The sequence below is a fragment of the Accipiter gentilis genome, chromosome 14 (genome assembly GCF_929443795.1).
Source record: "Accipiter gentilis chromosome 14, bAccGen1.1, whole genome shotgun sequence".
Taxonomy (NCBI): domain Eukaryota; kingdom Metazoa; phylum Chordata; class Aves; order Accipitriformes; family Accipitridae; genus Astur; species Astur gentilis.
This window is the reverse complement of record NC_064893.1, coordinates 22069241-22085088: the sequence shown is the minus strand read 5'-3', so window position 1 is coordinate 22085088 and position 15848 is coordinate 22069241. Positions and strand designations below refer to the sequence as shown.

The 15848-nt window shown below is 52.3% G+C and overlaps 1 protein-coding gene across 3 annotated transcripts in view; it reads left to right on the top strand.

The window, feature by feature from the left end:
• Positions 1-2649: 2649 nt before the first annotated feature.
• Positions 2650-15848, top strand: part of ZHX3 (zinc fingers and homeoboxes 3) — a 47093-nt gene continuing 33894 nt past the window's right edge. For all 3 annotated transcript variants that reach the window (XR_007508082.1, XM_049816571.1, XM_049816573.1), the window contains exon 1: positions 2650-2732. The gene's annotated coding sequence lies outside the window, so the exon portion shown is untranslated. The remainder of the gene's footprint in view (positions 2733-15848) is intronic.

Below are 15848 nucleotides of genomic sequence, written 5' to 3'. Positions count from 1 at the left end.
CCTAGATGTGGGGCTGACAGCTGCCAGTCAGCCCAGCAGGTCCGAGGTCCCTGTGCCAGGCAGCTTCCTGGAGCAGCTCCCTGCTGCTGGCAGGGCTGTCACCCTTAACTGACATCCCCACACTGTGACCCTCCAGGGAATTCCTGCCGGAGGCTGGGACGTGAAAGGGCTTTCCCGTTATCACGGCCTCTTCTCCCAGCAGACAGAAGCAGCCTTTTAAGAGCAGGGGGAGTGTGGGGAAGGCTGGCAGAGCTTCCTGCCCCTCTCAGCTGGCCGGGCAGGGGCTCCCATTTCCTTCCCCAGATCAACAAAGAGCTCCAGAGCCTTGTGAAAGGGGTGATTCAGCAAAAGAGGACGAGAGGAGCGGCAGAAACACCAAGTCAGCACAGCTGGATGGGGTGAAATTCCCATCCTGTGAAAGCCACGGGGAACAAGGCTCAGGTGTCCTGCTCCCTTGGGGATGGGGGCAATTCCTGGAGGTCCAGCAGCTCTGAGTCCTGACCCTGGAGCCAGGAATACAACAGGAAAACAGTGTCGTTGGGGTGGGTTTTTTTTCCATTCCCAGAAAGATCAGGTCAGACTGGCCTGGCATGTGACGGAGTGGGTGGGAAAGCCATCTTGCCTGAAGAGGAGGAAATGCCATCCTGCCCGCCAATCACAAGCATTGAAAAAGCTGAACTACGGCCACAGGACTGGTTGAAAACCATCCATTCTGGTTTATAAACATGCTCTGCTGATTTGGCCCCTAGTTTCTGACCTGTTAAAAGTTCACGTTTCTTCCGTAAACACAAAGGGTTCAAGCTTACTTAAAAAGAAAAACCAGAAAGCTACAATTCCCACACAGTCACGTGGCTCCAGGAGCCAGGGCTCGCAGAGAAATTCAGCCACGCTCTAAAACCAGGAGAGCCGATAGCCCTTGAGCACTAAAGGGTTCTGAAAAATGAAGTCTCTGAACTTGCGATGCACTGAGAGCCCTTAGCTTTTTTGTCCCAGGGGCTGATAATCCAGACCTGCGCTCTAAAGCCAACAGCTTTAGATAAGCAACATCATATTTACATCAATGTAACTGTGAGCAGAGTCTGACCATTAGCTCCAAATCCAGGAAAAGCAGAATGACGTCCACATTTAGGCAGCTGGAAAATCTTTTATCTTTCGTCCAATGCTGGTGTCTTATTTCAAGACAGATGATGTTTCCAAGCCACACTTTTTTTTAAAAATAGTTGGTTCTCTGTTCGATCCCCGACCTGCTCATGGCACGCTATTACTAAGTGCTGCCAAAGCCCTTGGGGTGCAGCGGTTTGGCCCCCCCAGCAGCGCCTCTCCAGCCCCGGGGAGCACAGCAGTGCCCAGAGCCGCTCACCCTGCAGCTGGACCCACAGAGCCCCTGGAGCAAACTCCCTCCCCCGGGGTGGGGTGTGGGGGGGGCGAAGGCCGGGAGCAGGAACGAACGGGGCGCTTCCAGCCACCAAACCACCAGTGCACAGCTGGATGGCGTGGAATTCCCATCCCGTGAAAGCCACGGGAGTAAAGCTCAGGTGTCCTGCTCCCTCAGGGACGGAGGCAATTCCTGGAGGTCCATCCAGGCTCCGTCGGGCTGGCGGAGCTGCCCACCCGAGAGCTGCTCACGGCCGGGCGGGTTTTTTCGGTAGCACCGACAGCGTGCCACACGCGTGGCCCGTCACCCTCCTCGCCGCCCCACGCGCGAGCCCAGCGTGCCGGCAGCAGGGCACACGGCCCCGCCGTGTCCCGTCCCCCCGGCCAGGCTCCGCGCAGCCGGTTCAGCTCCCTAAACCGGCGGGAACCACCCGCTCCGCTTCGGACGGGGCAAGGCGCCGAGCCGGGGCACCAGAAGGTTGGGGCGGCGCGGCGGGGGGCGGGGGGGGGGGGAAGGCCCCGGCACGCCCAGGGCACCCGCTGCCCCCGGCGCCCGCGCCATCCTCCCCCACGGCTGGCTGCACGCGCGTCGTCACCCTCCCGGTGTTCGGTGCGTAACGCCCCGCTCAGGCCCCCGGTGCCCGCGCCCCACGAACCCCCGGGTGCCGGGTACGCGCTCCCGGGCACGCACCTGCTGACCTCCCCGGGGCCGCGCCCCCGGTGCACACCCCCGCCGCCCAGCCCCGCTGCGCGCACCCGCGGCGCGACCCCGGCGCACGCGCGCCGCCGCCACCCCCCGCAGCGCACGTGCCCAGCGCTCGCCGCCTATGCCGGTGCACGGCCCCGGTGCGAACGCTCACCGCCCTCCCCGCCGCACAGTCCCCGGTGCTAGGCGCTACACCGCCCACCGCCCCCCCCCCCCCACGCCCCCCCAGCGCGCGCGCACAGCCGGTGCCAACGCTGCACCGCCCTCCCCGGTGCAGCCGCCCGGTGCCCGGTACCCCGCGCGCGCCGCCCCGCCGCCAGCTGAGCCGCGCGCAAGCGCGCGCGCCGCCCCGCCCCGGCCCGGCTCCGGTGACGTCACCCCCGCTCCCCCCCCCCCCCCCCCCCCTCCTCCCCTCTCCTCTCCTCTCCTCCCCTCCCCAGCCCGGCGATGGAGCCTGGCTAATGCCGGTGTGTGTCGCGCCCGCCCGCCCCGCGCTCCCCCCGCCCCCCGCCGATGCCTGGGCTCGGCGGCGCCCGCCCGGCCGCCCCGCTGCGCTGCCCGCCCCGCCCGCCCCGCGCTCGCCGCCGGGGCCGGGGCCTCCGCCGGACCGCGCCGAGCCGAACCGCCACGGCGGCCCGGGGACCTGCCGCGGGTGAGTGCCGAGCGCCCGGCGCGGCGGGGAGGGTCCCGCGCCCCTCGCCTCGCCTCGCCGCCGCGGTCCCCCCACTCCCCCCCCCCCCCCCCCCCCGCGTTCCGCGGGAGCTGCCCCCGGGCACCGCGGACCCCGGGCAGGTGCGGGGGGCCGGGGGCGAGGCGCTCCCACGGCCCCCTCCCCTTGCCGGGCGCCCACCCGGGGGTCGGTACACGCGTGTCGTCCCCGTCGTCCGTCTGTCCGTCCACCCCCCGCCGCCGCCCCGGTGCGCCCAGCCCTGCCGCGGGCCGAGGAGCCGGCGAGCTGCGCTGCCCTTTGCTGCGACCGGCTCGCCAGCAATTAAAATTTAAATTAAAATAAATTAAATTAAAAATCTGCCGGCGGCCGGCCCGGCCGCTGAGGGAGCTGTGCGTGAGCGCCCGGCTGCGTGGGGCTGCCCGGGACCCGGCTGCCTCTCCCTTGGGGCAGTCTGGGTTGGGGGTTTTTTTGTTGTTGTTTTCTTTAGTCTGGGTCTTTAGAGGGGAAAAAAGTCCTTTTTTTCAGCCCTTGCTGGCTGCTTGCTCTGGGGACTGAGGAGTGGCAGACCCCACTCGTGTCGCAGTTGGAGGTTAGGAGGGTTGGTCACGAGTGGGGTTTTTTTGTGGCTCCTGGTGTTGCAACGGTGCCAGGTTTAACGTGCCTGGTCTTGGGACAAACCGGGGATGTGAGCAGATGGCAACTCCCTCTTCATACAGGTAGGAAAACCGAGCCCCTGCTAAGTGAGGTGCCCGGGGCTGCATAGGAAATCTGTGGCGAAGCTGGGACTAAACCCCAGATCCCTCCGTCCTGATTTCCCGTTCGGTGCTTTCGTTGCCTGGCTGGGGACGGTGATTTAACCTTGCCCCCCCGTGCTGCCGGGGTAAAGTCCTGCTTGGGCTATGGCAGCTCCCGATCAGGGCTCCTGCGGTGGCAGTCGGACGTGTGGCCAGGTGCCAGCGGGCTGAGGCCTCTCCACTGCGAGCGGCAGGTTTGGGGAGCGGAGACGTTTCGGTAAGGGGGATGCGGGTCCAAGGCGGAGAGTGGGCACGCACCCCTTGGGCATCGTGTTTGCTTGGATGGCTGGCGTGTCTGAGAAGTGACTACACAGTTCGTGCTCGGGGCTTTAAACTCTATCTCCTGGTTCAGGGCATGCTTAGTCTGTGCCCTCAAGAATCGAGCAATAAGGTTTTTCCAAGGGGTCCTCTTCTGGTTACAAGATGGGAAACTTTTGGGGGAGAGGTGGGTGATGTGAGTGATGTGTCTCGTTAGGCCGACCGATATATCTGGAAAAAAGCCATATACAAGCCCATCTTGAGCTGCGTTTTCCCATTTCTGCTCCCCTAAAGGAGTGGGCTCTGCCCGGCTGCGGGCTTCCCCCTCCGCCCAGCGTGGGAGGGTGGCTCCAGCTGGGCAGGGAGGGTTTTGCTGCTGGTCTCCCTGACCACCTCCTCCGGCTGCAGTCCCCAACTGAGGATTGCGGTGTCCTAAGGAACGATTCTCCACGGATAGGAAGCCAGAAGTTTACTTCATTATCTGGAACAGCTTATTCTAGACTAATTTCTCTTTAAGAGAGGAGGAGGAGGAAAAAAAACCCAGATGATCAGAAGCATTTTATTTACCATAGAAGAAAACAGCAATTTAACGATAACTTCTATTAACTAGGTTGGGTCCGTGACCTTGATATTATTTTACAACTTGGGATGTGTAGCTGAGAAGAGGGAGCGGACTGTTCCAGTCTGTTCATTGTTTCCTCTTAGTTCATCCCAGTAACTCACAGCACAAGGATGCCCACACAGTTTTGGAGTCCTGACCCACCTTTCGGGGTGGGAGAGAGGAGGCTGTTGGACTGTGTTTTGCTTCAGAGACAACCTAATCTGTAGCTTCTGTTAGTTATATTATAGATGGGTTGGGGTTTAGCATAGGTTTTTCTGACAGGGCTCAGCCTCTGCAATTCTTGCTACCGTAAGAAAGCTGTAGTAACTTGAAGCCCCAAAGTCGCTCGCAGGAGCACATCTCTATCAATAAAACCCTTGTTGCAAAGCCAAGCAAAACCAGCCCCGTGGGGGCTGCTGGCTTTCGTTGGGGAAGTGCAAGGACCGATGCAGGCAGTGCTGACAGCCGGGAGCGGGGAAGCCTGGAGCAGGTGAGCTGGGCTGGTAGGAAGAGCCATCTGGGTTGTCAGTGGGAGGAGATTTAAACAGCAGTGTGGCTTTGGTTCTCCGTTATACAAATGTGTCCCCTCGCTCTGCAGGAAGGTTTTCTTTCCTTCTATTTTGACCTCCTCTTCCTCCCTTCCAAAAATGTGGTGCCCTTGTGTATGCAAGCTTTATCATCCCCCTCGGTTACTATGGTGTTACTACGTAAAAGCAGCTTGTCTCGTAGCTCCTGGAATTATCTACAACTTGGGTTTACAGTCCAACCCGGGGACGGGGGTCTGCATTTGTCCCTTGTCAAGCCTTTCCCTGTTTGTGTGCTGGGATGGGTCCAGAGGCAGCATCCTTTGCAGGGCACGGCTGCGGCTCGGTCCCCCAGGAGCCTTCTCTGGGTTAGCGGGCACGAGGAGCCCGCTGCTGTGTGCGAGGCTGTTGCGTAGGTGCGTCACTTGCTACTTCCAAACGTGGGGCTGTATTCTGGGCAGTGATGAGCCCTGGAAGACCTGCTCGTGTTTATCCCCTCCAGGGACTGGGCTGTCTGCTGCCTGCTGAACGCAGGCAGGGCGTTAGCTCCCCCAGAAAACTGTTGGGAGCGGAAACGAATAATTGAGGGTCTGTGGAAATCTGTGCAAACAAAAGGCAGAAGATGGGAGCAGACATCTCCCCCTCACGCCACTGACCTTCTCAGCCCTCCCGGCTTGTGCAAGCAAACCTGCGTGGGCTGGCTTGCTGCTGCTTGCTTTGCTGCAGCGGGTCCCTTGCTTCCCATCTCCTGATGGGTTTTTTTTCCCCTTTCTGTCTTTTCCACCTGGTTTGTATGTAAAAAAGCACAAGGGAGATTCATCCCATGGAGAGGTCCTTGGTTTGCTCACAGTGTAAGTTATCGTCACCCTTGTCCTTGCAGGGAGCTGGCATGGCTCTGAAATAGAGGGATTTGCTTGGGAGAGCAGGAGCCCAGAGCCAGGTCCAGGTTCCCCCCACCCTGCTGGTCCTAAGGATGATGCGCACCGTGCAGACTCTGAATCACTGAGATGCCCGTCTCTTTGTATTAACTAAATAGGAGTCCAGGATGATTATGTTTTGTAGCTTAGGCACCTGTTCCAGGTGGAATGAGTCTAGTCAGGTGGAATGAGTCTAGTCCTGCTACAGAGGCTAATTTGGAGAAGATCCAGTTGCTGGTGCTTGGTGGTCTTTGTGGTGAAGGTCTGCAGCATCTCTCCCTCTTGCAGCTGTGATGGCTTTTCTGCTTCGTTGAGTAGAAGAGGGGTGATGTTTCTAATTAGAAGGGAAGAAAGAAAAGAAGTCTTGTGCTTTTCCCCTTGTTTGTTTGTTTTTTCTTTTTTTTTTTTTTTTTCCCCTGGACAAATGTTCTGAATAACAATGCTTAAAATGCAAATAGAGTGAGTTTGCGTGAAGTGAAGTCACTCGAGAAGTCCTGGTCGGATGAGGACTGTGGTGGAGTTAGAGAAGCCGGTGATGACACATGGCACAAGAGCAGAGCTGAAGCAGTTGGGTTGTCACCAGATGCAGTCACAGCCATTGCAGCCATGGCTCATCTCTGCGTGGAGGATGTTCTCATGTGTTTCAAAGACTTTGTGGTTTCTCTTTCTTCTCCCCTTTCAGGAGGGATGCTGTGTGAGGGTACCTTCTCCTTTTTCTACATGCATGATAGGGTGATGTTTAACTGAACTCCCTTTTAATCCGTGTGCACTTCAATCCTTATTCCTACTTTATTTTTATTTTTAGAAATAGAAATATTGGAGAATGAGCCTTCTAAACTGTGTGTTCAATTGTAGTGATGGCTTTTGTAATGTTCCTCCTACTGAAGGCGAGTGCTGCCCTCGCCGCTCCAGCCAGGCCCCCCATGTGTTTTAGCACTTGCTTGGGGAAAAAAAAGAAATAAAATAGCATGGTGTTAAGGTTGCAAAAGTTTCCATTATAGCTCCACCCAAACACTCCTGCCCAGTAATGCTCAGAAAATTCAGTCTGGGTGATGGGGCTTCCCTGCCTGCTGTGCTGTTGGGCTGCTCAAGGGGAAGAGCTTTTGGGGTTTTTTCTTTTAATACAGAGATGCTTGAGAGGGCCGTGTCAGGAATAGGGTGGGGAATGAGCCCTGGAATTTGGCTGGCAGAGTGTCCTTAATAAAGAGCCTGGGTGGGACAGGTTGAAAGAGCGAGCACTTTAAAAGTTCACTGAGGCAAGAGGCAGATGAATCAGTTGAAAGGGGCTTCCAGTGAGCCAGCTCTCTACATCTTTTAACTCTTTTTCTCCTGAGTAAGTGTCTTGAGGTTGTTTTCGGGCTGACTTTTTTTGTCCTACAGGTACAAAGGGGATCAGTTTGCTTCTGTGAGGACAAGAAGGGAGCTGGTCACTCCTGGAGCCCAGCTTGGTGTGCAGGATGCTCACGCCTGCTCTGCTCTCATGCTTTGATAAATAAAGAGGTTTTCATGAAACTTATAAAAACTTCTCTTTTAGAAATAGGTCAAGCTAATATTTATTTCCCTAAGGTGTCGTGCCAGTATTGCACAAATACTTGAATGGGTAGTAATTTTATTTTTCCCTGCTTTGTTTCTTTTTAAGCTTATTCGGTGCTTTTTCCAGTGGTGTAGAGAGAGACACACATTAATAATTGTATGTAATCAGTCCTGTCCATCTCTCCATCTGGAAGTCTGTGCATTTCCTATGGACTCATGCTCTACAATTACAGTGCTGTAAATCAGAAGCTGTGACACTTTTTTCTTTATATCCAGGTGCTTATCAGAAAGCTGGGGGGGCTATTTTTTCTTCTCCAGAGGAGTTCAGGTCAGTGGTGGGGTCAACTGCCTAAATCAATTTAAAACCAAAACTCCTAGAATACAGCAAATCTTAACAAAATGGTCATACTGGTGGTTCACTTTCCTGTCCTGCAGCCCCAGTCGTGGTGTTGCTGGTGTCTCTCTGGAAAGTAAGTCCAATATTTGGGTTGTCCCACAGATGGAGAGTGCGGTGACTGCCGAAAGCTTGTGCCCTGCTGTCTGGCGGAGCTCGTTCTTCTGTCTTCCCCAAATAATCAGGAATCAGTTGATGTCTGTGTCTCTTCAAAGAGGGATCGCTCTCAAAATAGTAAGAATAAAGAGTTTAGTTTAAGAGGACAAAAATTAAGCTTGAGGTCTTGGATACTTGATCCTGTAGCTCTTCATCTCCAGATCTTCTTGGTGTAGCCAGGGTCTTTGCTGTAGCACGCCAGAGTACTTGGAGTATACTTTGTGTAAGAGGACATTCGAGATGAGGTTGTCTTGGATGCTTTTTGATGTGTAGCATGTTTAACGAACTAAGGTCTTAGGTCTCTGCGTTAAGGATCCAACCATATCGCTGGCTTCTCGTGCTTGTGCTCAGGGCAGGCTTCAATGGCTGGAGGCTTTCCTGGTGGCTCCAGGTCCTGCCTTGGGGCACTGGTAGCACAAGGACTGTTTCATCCTTCAATGGTAGCTGATGTGCCAGGCTTTCTTTTGCAGCCGGCATCATGCCTTTTGGCTCTGGTCAACATTGTAGAGGTGGTCACCTCTAAACCAGCACCTCAAGCATGGTACTCGGTGGCTTTGGAGACTTTGACAGGCTGGATGTGGCATCAACAGGGCTTCTTGATGTGTGGTTTTTTTGCAGCTCTGGCAAGGTGGGTGTGTTTACTCTTTGCATTAAGGTTAATTGGCTCTTACTTGTGTTCCTAGTTGGAGGGTGGTCATTAGAGACAAGTCATTCTGAAATGTGTGCAGGAGGTTATGCGAGCCTATTGTGTTGTGCTTTGGTTTAAGAGGCATGTAAATGCAGACTCCTCTTCTGAAATGTATCCTGCTCGCTCTTTCTTTGCTAGGAATCATTTCCATGTTGGAAAATATTTAAGACAAGGGGAGTGTCTCTGTTTTACAGAGGCAGAACTAATTTAAAAACAAAAGTCCAGGCAAAACCCCCCTCAGCCGTGCTAACAGAGGGGAAGCAGATTTGTGGTCTGGACTCAGAGCAAGCAGATGAATGTGAATATTTCCTTAAGACCATAATCCACCTGTTGGGCTCCACTCCTCCGGTTGTGTGTGTACCATAAAGTGCAGTGGATGTTTTAAATAGCAGCCTGCATGCCCTGGTCCAGTGTCTGGCATTTTCATGCTGCTTTACAGGCAGGAAAGACAGAGACCGAGGGTGATGTAGCAACCACTGGAGGCTTGCAGGTCCTTTGCATTTAGCTTTTTTTCCCTCCGCAGCTGATGTCTGTTGCAGTGGCATGGTGTTGCCCTGCTCACCCAGCCTGGGTTGGTGGTGCTGAGCCATGTTTGCTCTGCTGTGCACTGGCACTGTTTCTGGAGGTTGGAGATTTGGCCCTGGCAATCACGGTAGCACTTAAAAGCGCTAGAAATTAAGATGCTTTGGAGGAGGCACCTCTGGAGCCAGCGTACTGGGGGTTAATTGTGCAAAACCCTTCTTGCTGCTGTGTCCACCTGGACCTGACCTTTTTCCCAGCTCCATTTGCTACTCCATGCTATCCTAATTTTGCTAGCATCCTTTTCTTGCCGGTCTGGATCACAGCAAGCACCTGATCCCCCTCTGCCTTAATTTAGGAGTGCTGGCTCCGCCACCCCCCCAGCCCTTAGGAGGTCAGCCATTTCCACAGGCAGATGCCAACATCTCTGCATGCCACCCATGGGGACCCTGCTTCTCGGGTGATGCTCTCCCCAGCATCCAGCTTGGAGCTGGGCTTCTCCAGCCTCCCTGCCCAGGGGGCCCTGGGCACCAGCCGGAGCGGCAGCCATGTCACCCCGGAGCCAGGGCTGCCTGTGACCCCGCTGTGCCTGCCTGAGCTGAAGCTCCTGCCTGCGCTGGGGGAAGCTGAAGGGAGCCGGCCATCCTGCCCACTCCGGGGGCGTCACTTGGGCTGAGCTGGGGGCTCTGGGGGCGCCTCTGATGGCGGCCAAATAAACCACACCGTGAGCGACCCTGGTAGCCTGCCTGGGCTGGCTGCTGGTCCGTGCCGCTGCTTCGTCAGGCCTGTTCTTCAGATGTGATTTTTCAACCTTATTTTCTGCTCGGGGGACACCTGCATGTTTTCCGGGTGGTGTTGATTCCCTTCAGCATCGCAGATCTGTGGGCTGCAGGACATTTGTTTTTCTTGTCACCTTCTGAGGAGGCCTCAGGGCAGCTTGTGGCTGCCCAGCAGTGGGTGGGGAGCAGGAGACTGGGTTGTTTAAAGGAACTTTAAGGCTTTCATACTCTTACTTGGATCTTCTCTGGCACCGAGGGTAGGTTTTGGGGTTGTTTTTGTTGGTTGGGGGTGGGGTTTTTTGTAGTTTTCAACAGAACGGTTGGAGCTGGGGAAGGGGATGAGAAGGAGCCCTTGCTTTTAGGGGTAGCCACCAAATAAACAGTGCTGTAAGGCCAACACAAAGTCCCTTGTGTGCTCAAAGCCCTGCTGTTGACAATACTGGCATACGTGCTTGCCTAGGTGAAATGAGGTGGTAAATATTATTTGAGATTCACGTAGCAAAATTAGGGATCTTTCTGCAAGGTACCTTCAAAAGAGGGTCTCTGTCAGGGACCTACGCTTAGCTGGTAGACCTTATAGCTGGAGAAAGCCGCCCTTGCTGGTGGGTGTTGTGGACTGGTGTTGCTCTGTCCCTCTCACTCTTCTGGGGGGGAGGACAAAGCCACCCAAGTCCATCGGATCTGCTGATGGGGCAGGGGCCATCATGGGATGTGTCTGCCATCGCCACCTCTGCTCCCCGCTCAGGCAAACCCCAGTTCCTACCTCAGCACGGGCGTTTCAGCATTGCTGGAGTCCTGGGCTTGGACATGGGGGCTTATTTCCCACACGTGGGGAGGTTTTCCTCCTTAGTGAAAAATGTCGGCCACGTGGAAAAGGGTACAGTGGGTGTGAGGCAGCGGAGGATGTTGCAAACAACAGAGATATTGATGAACACGGAAAGCTTGCTTTGCCTTCCCAAAGTGTCTGCTCTGGGGATGTCATTGCTGCTCTGCTTTTTAATGCTTGGAAACGCTGCCTACTGCATCTGTTCTGCTGGGGTTGAGTTTGTCAGGTCCTTGTGGGCATGAGACTTGGAAGAAAATTAAAAAAAAATGATGTTGAATTTAAAATGTCTTAGATTTCTTTCTTTATTTTTTGGTATTTTCTTCTAATTTAATCAATTCCCTACTGTGTTGTAAATTCCAAATGTGAATGGGAAATAATCCCACCAGTACAATAATTAGCATGTAACCAGCAGATGAAGAAAACCCAAACTGCTGAGCTGATTGGTGAATGCTGACTATTTTCCGAATTAATTTCAATAATCACATCTCCCATTAAAAAGAAGACAGGGCGGGGAGGAAGTCTTAAATTTTCCTCAAGCTCAATGTAGTGAAAAATGGTATGTGCGCTGTAGCTATTCTCCATGTGATTATAAAAAAGAGTTGAGGGAGGTTCTTGAAGCTGAGTTGCGGATACAAAATACTGCTAATTTTGCAACTGAGAAGCTCAATGTCAGTTGCCTTTTTGGGGAGGGAAAGAGAAATTTTAAGTCAAAGATCCATAATTTTATGTAGGTGTGTGACAGTAAATAGTCTACTGGAAGAAGAAAACATTCCCTTGCAGTGGTGCTTTGCTGCAGGATGCAAAAATAAGTCCACTGGAGGCCATTAGTAGTGAAATTTGTTTCCGTGATTACCGTGCATCCGTGCAGCTGCCAGATATTTTGTTGTGCTTTGAAGGGATGGATGGAAATCAGCATTTGGGAAGGGGCGATTTCAGAGCATCCAGGAGCTGGGCACCCTCTTACCACAGATCTGCAGCTGTTTTCTGCCCTGTCTTCCTCTGCTGCTTTTTTTTGGCCCGTTCTGCCCCAGCCCCAAAGGTGGGTGGTTGGAGAAATCCTCCCTCTGCCTTGATACCTCCATGGTGTTGTGTCCAGACAGCACCAGAAAAAGTCACCTCTGCAGAGCTGTACCTGGCAGCTGCTGTAATTACGCACCTGAATTCACATTCAGTATTAGCAGAGATGATTTTACCTCCTAATGATGTTTTTCCTCTCCTAGAGCAGCCCCAGTCATCTCCTGGCTGTGGCTACCTCTCCCTCAGGACTTACTTTCCATCAGCAAAGCACAGGTGACACTGCTACCAGGTGTTGAACCAGAGCATCACTTCAAAGATGCTTTTTCATTCCAGCTTAAACTTAATTTTAGCAACATTTGCAGAGTTGTGATATAGCTCGGTGCTTGTAGGCCTAAAAATATTTTATTTAGAAATGCAGGGGAACATAGGCTGAAACCCTGGCCCTACAAGTGTTGCATACGAGCATATCACACTGTGCTGCAAAGGCGAGAAATCCCGGTGTTTAATGGACCACGTTTTTATTAAGGTGTTGGCAGGATTGGGGCAATTGGAGGTGCCTGCGATGTGAAATGCTCACTCTGGCATCAAGCTGGTGATCCACTGTGCCCCCCTATTTTTGGCGTGGGGAATGTGAGCTGCCCAGGGTCACCCCATGGTGTGACAGCCAGGAGCCAGGAGGGAGACCAGATCCCAGCGAGCATAGCACCCCTGGTGTGTGGCTTTTGGGTCCTCTCCCTCCCAAAGGCTCAGGATACGGTGATGTTGTCAGATGTTATTTAAAAAAAAATTTAAAAAGTCAGCCCAGTCCAAGTGCTTTGAAACAGTATTTATTATTTTATAAATTCAAGCCTGGCGCTCTGTGGGAAGGTATGCAAGCGGATCACTACGGTATTTTCTTTGCATGTTTTCCTAATGTTAGAGACGGTCTCAAAGAAGTATCGCATTGTTTCATTTCCCCTCCACACTTCATGTTTTTCTAAAAATAAAAGCTAGTGTCAACAATCCTACAATAACGAATGAGTGAATGTGCACGTCCTGCCCCCGATTAATTTTATTTTTTTTTTTTTTTTTTTTTTTTTGGTGAAAAGCAAGATTTAGCTGGTAATCACATTATGAGCTACGGATAAAAATGTATCTTTTAAACCACCTCACTGATGGCTTTTGCATTTTGCCTTTTTAAAATACCATTAATCAAGTTAGAGGCTGAAAATACTCTCGCAAAGCAGACACCAAGAAAAGTCACTTGAGGTGAGTAAACAAGTTAGCTTTTTTTTTTTTTAAATGAAAGCCCAAAAACTGGCCCACTGCCGCTATGCGTGTTAAGGGTATCTTAAATACAGAGTGTCCTTCAGTGCTGACAGGCATCCCAAACACCTTTTATAATAAACCTCTAATTATAGCTTAGTGACTCCATAGGTTCTCTGGAGCAGCTTGGGAATATTGCACCGAAAACCAGGGAGAATATTTATATTTTCTGCAACTGATGGGTGAACCAGATTTAGAGCTGGACCTGGTAAGTGTGGTATGTAGTGATGTATTTATAGAGTATCATAACGTTGTGCTTGCTGCTGCATGATACAATTTTGGGGTTAAACTCTGCATTTTGGGAAGTACTTCCTGAATGCATCAGTGTGAATTCCTAAATCCAGACCCCAGCTGAGCTGGCTGGAAAAGGGTTCGGCTGGAGGCCAGCTCCTGCAGCCCATCACTATCTCCTGATGTCTGACGCTTGGATTAAAGCCTAGCACTCAGAACCAGTGACTTCAGTGAAATTCACAGCTTTTTAAAGAAAAAAGACCTCTAGAGCTTCACTGTCACGGAGAAAAGCTGGAAAACAGGAATTCTTGGGTGGAGAGGGGTAAGGAGATGCCCTCCTTTCACCACCCCATGTTAGCCTGGTTATGTCCCAGTATCCCAGACCTGGGGAGCTGGTGCTGCAGTATTCAGGGCTTGACTCACGGTTTTAGAAGTTGGCATGGCTGATACTGGCAAGTTGATTCTTTTCTCCTCCGTTTATTTATTTCTTCCCCCCTTCATTTTAATACCATCTCCTGGGAGATTCCAGCTGAAATCTATTCATTGCTGAGATGTTTCTTTTCCCTTGCGCTGTGGATGCTGGGTCTGGTTTGACTGTGGTTTGTGTCTGGCACGGATGGGAAGAGCAGCAGGACAGAAGAGCTGTGTTTGCTGTTGGGTGTGTGTGCATATGTCCCTGCAAAGATAGCCTATAGGTGTTACATACTTGTTGTGTTGTGGACTCAGCCTCTCTTCTACAGAAACAGCAAAACTCTCTGTCCGTGCAACTGGGGCTTGTCCTTCTCCATTAGGACCTGCGCATCCCCCGGGCTTTGATGGACCTGCCTTGCCGTGCTACTGAGCCAGCATGGGGTCTTACTTCCATTATATTTCCCTTGAAAACTTGAATTAGAGGTTTGTGTGAGAGCTGATCTGATCTGAAGGTTAAGGATAACAGCGAATGGCTTTCTGCTGGTGCAGAAGCACTTGGATTAGGACCTGCACATCCCCCGGGCTTTGATGGACCTGCCTTGCCATGCTGCTGAGGCAGCATGGGGTCTTACTTCCATTATATTTCCCTTGCAAACTTGAATTAGAGGTTTGTGTGAGAGCTGATCTGATCTGAAGGTTAAGGATAACAGCGAATGGCTTTCTGCTGGTGCAGAAGCACTTGGAGAAGTCTGGCATGTGCTAAGGGATAGGAAGAGATCGCAGGGGCAAAGGTAGGGAGATGGGGGGGCGGTGAGGAAGAGCAGAGCAAGACCTCCTGCTTTTTTTTGGCAGGGTTAAATGGCTAGATCATGGACACATACCCTGTCTAGGTGAGCAAAGCGTCCCTGTTCAGCTGAGCTCCAAAGTCCATGCTTCCAGCCATGCAGGATCTCTGTGGCTCTGCTCCCGTGCATGTAGTTGAGCACTGGCCGAAGAGCACAATGGCACTGGGGACAGCTGCTCTCCCCTCCGTTTGCAAAGCATTTGTTCTGATGGTGCTTCCAGGGCTGAAGTTCACAGCATGGTTCCCCCTGCCCAAATATTCCAAAGTCACCAGTGAGATTCTGCAGACTCCTGAAGCTGTATCAAACCAACTGATAATCCATCAAAGGTGCCTTCTGCTTGGCCATCAGTCCTTGAAAATCTGCATCACATTTGCGCTCCTGCTTGAGAGTTTTCCTCCAGAATCACATCTAGACGCTTAGCTTGCTTTCTTCTTTTTCTTCCAGATGAAATCTGAGGTTCTCATGACACCAAGAGCTGAAGCTTTTCCTAGCTGATGCTCCCTGCAAGAGCATCTTTTCTTTTGCCAAGTATTTTGAAGCTCGTGATAAAATTGCGAGGCTTTGGCAATGCCAGTTTGGGTGTTATTTATGTGCCAAACCCTGCTGAATACGTCTTTTATCACAGATTTGTAACAGTAGCTGTTGGAAGGGGAGCTTCAGGGGAGAAGTGCTTTCAGAAGAATGCTTCTATAAAGGAACACTGTCCTGCAAAAAAAAAAAAGTGCCTTGCGGGGAGGGGGGGGGACGGGGGACCAACAAGCCCAACACTTTTCTTCTGTTCACGTTGTAAAATTTGCCCATTAATTTGGGCAAATAAGGTTTTCTTCCATTTCTAGACAATTTTGTTTGTCCTCTTTGTACAAACGAGCACTGTTGTGCTCCAGGCATTTTTTTGGGGGAAAAGAAGACATTTAGGTTCTGACTAAGAACTGCTGAAATCCTTGTTTTGTGTAGTTCTTCCCCGACTGAGCACCAGCCAGGTCTCTGCAGGAGCTGGGATCGGGACCCAACTAGCCGTTTGCTCAGACAGAGCTCGTTCGTAGTGGGAAGAGCAAACCGGGAAGACCAAAGATGGGTCCGTTCATCTGTTCCACCTCAAATAGAAGGAAAGTTTAGGGAGAAGACAAGGCAGTAGGGTTTCTGAGAAGCAAAGATAGTAGTAAGGGAGAATGTATAGCCTCTGGGAGGGGGCTATGGGGTGCTCAGCTCTTGTATCTGCTCTGGGTCCCACTGACTTTCCCTTTGTGTCCCAGTGTTGAGTTGAGCTGTTTCTGGTCTCTGCAAGAGCCGGCTATTTCTC